Source organism: Carlito syrichta, unplaced genomic scaffold (genome assembly GCF_000164805.1).
Source record: "Carlito syrichta isolate Samal-C Ts95f unplaced genomic scaffold, Tarsius_syrichta-2.0.1 Scaffold304886, whole genome shotgun sequence".
Taxonomy (NCBI): Eukaryota; Metazoa; Chordata; class Mammalia; order Primates; family Tarsiidae; genus Carlito; species Carlito syrichta.
Genome location: NW_007248982.1, coordinates 530,023 through 537,497, shown reverse-complemented (window position 1 = coordinate 537,497; position 7,475 = coordinate 530,023). Strand labels below are relative to the sequence as shown.

General features: G+C 46.0%; 1 protein-coding gene across 1 annotated transcript in view; it reads left to right on the top strand.

The window, feature by feature from the left end:
* LOC103263344 (dnaJ homolog subfamily B member 6) overlaps positions 1-7,475 on the top strand; it is a 66,801-nt gene that overhangs the window by 19,156 nt on the left and 40,170 nt on the right. The gene's annotated exons all lie outside the window — the stretch shown is intronic.

The following is a 7,475-nucleotide window of genomic DNA, read 5'->3' as shown; positions in this document are numbered from 1 at the left end:
CGCTGCGGCTTGGAGGCAGCTCCTAGCGAGCCTGGTCAGCCGGCGACCATGTACATACTTGTATATTACAGGAATAGGTTAACATGATTATGATTATGTTACAATCCATATGCCATTGTATAATAAACCACTGTGGCTGGCTTATGAAAATGCTTTTTTCTCATGATTATGGAGGCTATTAAGATCTGCAGAGCTGAAATTTCCATTGCATTTTGAAGCCATCAGAATCTTCTGGGGTGTTATAGGGTGTGGGTCAGCCTTTTGTTGTCATTAGACCTTCATCTGAGTAGATGAGATCCCTCAACATTAGGGAGGGCAATCTGCTTTCCTCAGTTGCTGATTCAAATGTTAATCTTATTCAGAAACTTACTCAATATTTGGGTCAGGTCAAGTTGACACGTGGAATTAATTACTCATGTGTCTATCCCTTCTCAGTTCCTATATCTCCTTATACCTAACCTCCGAATGAAGAAAAAAAACAAGGTCATACTTTGGCTTAACATGACACAGCTATCTTACAGACAGGCAGAAAAGCACTAGCCCCCTTCCCAGTGGCGGTGAAGTCCTTGAATGATGTCTGCTGTTCTCCTTGAATATCTCCTAACTTAATTGGCAAGACGTGTGTAAGAGGATGAGAGAAGGAAGAAAACGATGGTATATGCATAAATTTACATATTATATATGACAGACATAACAAAATAAAGTAAAAAAATACTCAAGACATTTACGGTCCTGGTTTTTGTAATTGGTCACATGGTTATGGCCAGTGTTGTGATAGCTGCCTCCTCGAGCTACCTACTCTGTGTTACCTTCGCCTGCAGCAAGTACCTACCTCACTGGTCATGACCATAAAGTATCTTAAGATTAAAAGTCTAAAATATGACTTTTCAGATGCAAAATTAATACCAAATAGGTAGTGGGTAATGACAGTTGGATGAAGCCCCTTGGACAACTTTTGTAGCATGTTAATGGTTGTTCTGTGCAGGCATAATCTCCTTTCTACAGCTCAGCTCCTTGTGGACGCTAAAAACCTGCATTGATACACGCTCGCCATGCGTGTGCCTACTCTTCTGTGGGACAGTGATTTTTCACTGCTGGTAGTGTTTTGAACTCTTCATGGGTAACATATTTCTATGTTTGGGATCAGTTGAGTTCCTGGATGTAGAATTGCTAGGCTGAAGGATTTTTTAAAAATTTGGTCTTATTTGGGGACTGAAAGCTTTAAATGGTCACATACATACCCCAAATTGCTTTTCCTTCGTTCTTTTTTTTTTTGAGTTGAAGTCTCACACTGTCATCCAGGCTGGAGAGCAGTGGTACGCTCCTAGCTACCGCAACCTCGACCTGCTGGGTTCAGGCGATCCTTCTGCCTCAGTCTTCCAAATAGCTGTAACTTCAGGCGGACACTACTACTCCCAGCTTATTTTTTGGTTTATTGCAGAGACATGGTCTCACCAAGTTGCGTGGGCTGGTCTTGAACCTGCGGGCTCAGGAAATTCACTTGCCTTGTCCTGCCAAAGTGCTGGGATTATGGGCAAGCCACTGAGCCTTGCTGGTTACAATTTCTTTAAATTCATATGACAACTAAGCCCTTAACATTTGTCCTCAGCTGGGATCAGTGGCTCAGACTGTAATCCTAGCACTTAGGGAGACTGAGGCGAGTGTATTGCCTGAGACCAGCCAGGGCAACTTGGCAAGACCTCGTCTCTGCAATAAATAAAAAAATTTGCCGGGCGTGGTAGCGCATGTCTATAGTTCCAGCTACTTGGAAGGATGAGGCAGAAGGATCGCCAGAGCTCCGCAAGTCGATGCTGCAGTGGCTGTGAGTGTGCCACTGCACTCCAACCTGGGCGACAGAGTAAGAATCCAACTCAAAAAAAAGAGAGAGAAAGAAATTGCAACCATACTAATCTTTATAGCATTAATAAGTGGAAAATTGCAGAAGGATATTAAAGTTTTAGAGTGTGCAAAGAATAACTTTACACTAAGATTTTCAGGAATGAGTAGTGAAAGTGTAAGACTGACCATGGGTACGCCTTTTTTTGGCTTTTCTTTTATCTCACTTTGTTGCCAGGACTGAGGTGCAGTGGCTGTTCATATATCTGACCATAGCTCACTGCAGTCTTGAACTTGGGGAATCAAGTCATCTTCCTGCCCCAGCCTCCAGAGGTTCCGGGGCTGTGGGTTCACACCACTGTGACTGGCTTATGGAAATGCTGTTTTCTTTCTGAGTCAAGGTCTTAACTCTGTCCTCTGTCACCTAGGCCAGGGTGCAGTGGCACAGTCACGGATCACCGCAACCTTGATCTCCTGGGCTTGGGCGATTGATCCTTCTGCTTCAGCCTCCTAAGTAGCTAGGACTACAGGTGCTGTTCACTACACCTGGCTAATTTTTTGATTCTGTGCAGAGACGAGGTTTTGCATTGTTACTCAGTCTGGTCTTGAACTTCTGGGCTCAAGCAGTTCTCCTGCCTCAGCAATCCAAAATATTGGAATGACAGGCATAAGCCACTGCAGCATTAGCAGTGTCTAGCAGGATGTTAAATAAAAGGCTATATTAAAACAGCTCTCTGTTCTTGTTAGATTAATGATCCTGAGTTTTATATGTTATATATGCTGTTAAGATTATAAGCATGAACCACTGTGTCTAGCCCAACAAAATGTTATTAGGTTTAGATAAAAGGCTGTGACTTAATTTCTTTTGCCTTCTGTTCTTACTTACCTTAAATATGACAGTGGGACAGATCTGTTTATAAAGTAGCTTTATAAATGACCTTAAAATTATTATTATTATTATTATTATTTGAGTTGGAGTCTCACTCTGTTGCCCAGACTGGAGTGCAGTGGCCACTCCCGGCCACCACAGTCTCTACCTACTGGGCTCTGGCAATTCTTCCGCCTCAGCCTTCCAAGTAGCTGGAACTACAGACACGCGCTACCACGCCTGACTAATTTTTTGAATTATTGTAGAGATGAGGTCTCGCCAAGTTGGCCAGGCGGGTCTTGAACCCATGGGCTCAGGCAATCCACTCACCTCAGCCTCCCAAAGCGCGGGATTACAGGCTGAGCCACCAAACCCAGCTTATTTTTTTTTTTTTTTTTGAGTTGGAGTCTCAGTCTGTTGGCCAGACTGGAGTGCAGTGGCATGCTCCCAAGCCACCTCAACCTCAGCCTACTGGGCTCCTGCGATCCTTCCGCCTCAGCCTTGCAAGTAACTGGGACTACAGGTGTGCTACCATGCCTGACTAATTTTTGATTTATTGTGGAGACGAGGTCTTGCCAAGTTGCCCGGGTGGGTCTTGAACCCACAGGCTTGGGCAGTCTACTTGCCTTGGCCTCCCAAAGTGCTGGGATTACAGGCTGAGCCACCGAGCCCAGTTCGTTCCTCCCTCTTTGCATCACCACCTATGACTGTGTTTGAGGGTAGAGAGCCAAGTCTGCACTGGGTGTGTGTGTTCCATGGCTGGGCACGTCTTCTTCCTCTCCTGTCTCCTTGCCAGCTCTTTGAACAAGCCAACAGTCACCAGTTCTCTAAATGTTTGTTTCTTCAGGACCATTTTCCTGGCCTTAGCTTTAGGTGGGGCATACTGGCCACTTTCCATTCAGATTAGCTCTATTTACTAGGTGAAGTGTGGATATCTTCTCCCTGCCCTCCTGAAGCTTCCTCAGCCTTATTAGTTCTTCTAATTAGAGGGTCCTGGGTATAACCAAAATGCTTAAGGGGTTTAGTTGTTCACCTCTCTGTAGATCTTTCAGAGCACAGAGTTAACTTCAAGTGCTGCCTTGCTCGTCTTTGTTTTCTTTTTTGGAGTTGGAGTTTCACTTCCTCGCCCAGGCGCATAGTCATGGCCACCCCAGCATCGACCTGCTGGGCTCCGGCAGTTCTTCCGCCTTAACCTTCTGAGTAACTGAAACTGTAGGCGCGCTACCGTACCTGGCTAATTTTTTTTTTTTTTTAGTTGGCGTCTCATTCTGTCGCCCAGACTGGAGTGCAGTGACTGCTCCCGGCCACCGCAGCCTCAACCTGCTGGGTTCCGGTGATCCTTCTGCCTCAGCATTCCAAGTAGCCAGAACTACAGGCGTGTGCTACCACGCCCTGCTAGTTTTTGATTTATTGTAGAGATGAGGTCTTGCCAAATTGCCTGGGTTGACCTTGAACATGTGGGCTCAGACAGTTCACTTGCCTCAGCCTCCCAAAGTGCTGGGATTATAGACTGAGCCACTAAGCCCGGTCTTTTCTTTTTTTTTTTTTAAAAGGAAATGAGGTCTAAGCTGGGTGCGATGGCTCATGCCTGTAATCCTAGAACTTTGGGAGACTGAAGTGAGAGGCTTGCCTGGGCCCACGGGTTTGAGACTCACCTGGGCAACTTAGTGAGAACTCATCTCTACAGTAAATCAAAAAGTTAGCTGGGTGTGGTGGCACATGCCTGTGATTCCAGTCCTTGGAAGGCTGAGGCAGAAGGATCACCTGAGCCCAGCAGGTAAAGGCTGTGGTGGCCATGGGTGTGCTACTGCCCACTAGCCTGGGCAACAGAGTGAGACTCCAACTCAAAAAAAAAAAAAGGTGAGGTTTTGCTATGTTGGGTGAGCTGCATTGAAACTCCTGGGCTTAAGCAGTCCTACTGCTGCAGCGTCCCGAGTAGCTAAGTTAAGTCACTCTTGTTTATATAAACTTTGGTTGCTTAGCGAATTTTGGTGTGTGATTAGTTTCAGTACTCACTATTATACTTTGTTGTACAGTATTTATTTTGTGGTTTCCTTGGCTGAAATGTACCTTTTCCCTGCGCTGGTCAGTTTTTTACCCTCCACCTTGGTGTAATAGGCTATACTTTTGGGTAGTTTTGTTTTTTTGAGTTGGAGTGTCACTTTGTCACCCAGAGTGCAGTGCCTTGGCACATTCCTGGCCACTGCAACCTCAACCTTCTGGGCTCCGGAGATCCTTCCACCTCAGTTTTCCAAGTAGCCGAAACTACAGGTGCGCACTACCATGCCCTGCTCATTTTTGATTTGTTGTAGAGATGAGATCTCCCCAAGTTGCCTGGGTGGGTCTCGAACCCACGGGCTCCCAAAGTGCTGGGATTACAGACTGAGCCCGGCCTGTTGGGTAGTTTTATGTCCTGGATTGTTTTTCTTTTCCCCTGCATGCATTTATGTCTTTTTGGTTTTTGTGGTTTTTTGTGGGTTGTTTTTTTTTTTTTGGTGAGTCAGGGTCTCACTCTGTTGCCCAGACTGGAATACAGTGGCACAGTCACAACTTAGCGCATCCTTTACCTCATGGGCTCCGGTGATCTTTCCACATCAACCTCTTGAGTAGCTGGGGCTGTGCCCCCATGTTTGGCTAACTGTTTTTTTTTTTTTTTCCCTTTTTTTGAGCCGGAGTCTCACTCTGTCGCCCAGGCTGGAGTGTAGTAGCAAGCTCACAGCCGCTGCAGCCTCGACCTGCTGGGTTCAGGCGATCCTTCTGCTTCAGCCTTATAAGTAGCTGGAACTATAGGCATGTGCCATCTTGTCCAGCTAATTTTTTTATTTATGTAGAGATGTGGTCTTTTCATGTTGCCCAGGCTCGTGTTGAACCCCTGGACTCAGGCAATCCTTGCCTCTGCCTCCCAAAGTGTTGGGATTACAGGCATGAGTCACCACACCCATACAAATTCTTTTCTTTTCTTTTCTTTTTTTTTTTTTTTAGTTGGAGTCTCACTCTGTCGCCCAGACTGGAGTGCAGTGGCCGCTCCCGGCCACCGCAGCCTCGACCTGCTGGGCTCTGGCGAATCTTCCGCCTCAGCCTTCTGAGTAGCCGGAATTACAGGCATGCGCTACCACACCTGGCTGATTTTTTGATTTATTGTAGAGATGAGGTCTCACTGCCCAGGCGGGTCTTGAACCCGCTTGCTCAGGCAATCCACTCAACCTCAGCCTCCCAAAGGCGCGGGATTACAGGCTGAGCCACCGAGCCCGGCTCTTTTCTTTTTTTTGAGTTGGTGTCTCACTCTGTCGTGGCCTCGCCTGCTGGGCTCTGGCAATCCTTCTGCCTCAGCTTTCCAAGTAGCTGGAACTACAGGCATGTGCTACCACGCCCGGCTAATTTTTGAATTACTGTTGTAGAGATGAGGTCCCGCCAAGTTGCCCAGGCAGGTCTCGAACCCGCGTGCTCAAGCAATCTACTTACCTTGGTCTCCCAAAGCACGGGATTACAGACTGAGCCACCGAGCCTGGCCTTTTTTCTTTTTCAATAGAGATCAGGGCGTACTATGTTGCCTAAGCTATTCTCAAACTCCTGGTCTTGAGCATTCCTCCTGGACCATTCCTCCTGCCTTGGACTCCCAAAATGCTGTGATTATAGGAGTGATCCACCTTGCCTGGCCTGCACCACATCCATTAAATTTCCTTGTCTTGGGTCCAGATTTTCCATTTCCTTGAAAAAAAAATGTGTGCTTACTAGTAACGTAGAATCTAGGTAAATTTAAAACGGTTTATGTAATGCATATCTTTTCAGTAAGTAATAGTTTATTTTTTTATTTATTTTTTTTTTTTTGAGTTGGAGTCTCACTCTGTCGCCCAGACTGGAGTGCAGTGGCCGCTTCCGGCCACCGCAGCCTCGACCTGCTGGGCTCCGGCGATCCTTCCGCCTCAGCCTTCCGAGTAGCCGGGATTACAGGCATGCGCTACCACGCCCGGCTGATTTTTGATTTATTGTAGAGATGAGGTCTCGCTGCCCAGGCGGGTCTCGAACCCGCGGGCTCAGGCAATCCACTCACCTCAGCCTCCCAAAGGCGCGGGATTACAGGCTGAGCCACCGAGCCCGGCAGTAATAGTTTATTATTGACAATAACAAAGAAGAAAAATGGTTGCACTGTGATGCTCACTTGTGTCAGTAGTTTTCTAAGATAGCTTCAAACACAATGTTATGCCTTCCAGTTAACATTTATTCAGATTTGACTTCACCTAATCCTATTATAACTTTTCTTTTGAGGCATCAAGCTTTTATAGAGAAGTAGAAGAAATTCTCAAACATTCTTGGCCCAAGTTAACCAACTGTTTACATTCAGCTGACTTGGCCATACTATTGTTGCTCTGTGTATATATTTGTATATGTGCATGTTAGAATAATCCATTTTTCAGTGTATTTCTGAATTATTTTATAGAAGGCAACTTGGAGTTCATGAAATACAACCACCTAAGTGTAAAACTAACTTTAATTTTCCAGTGTTGGCGGCAGGAACAGTGTCTAGCAGGATGTTAAATAAAAGGCTATAATATATTAAAACAGCTCTCTGTCCATGTTTGAAGTGCACATTAATGGTCCTGCGTTTTATATGCTATATATGCTGCTTTAAAAATTACCAGTTCTAGCTGGGCTCGGTGGCTCAGCCTGTAATCCCGCGCCTTTGGGAGGCTGAGGTGAGTGGATTGCCTGAGCCTGCGGGTTCGAGACCCACCTGGGCAGGTGAGACCTCATCTCTACAATAAAATCGAAT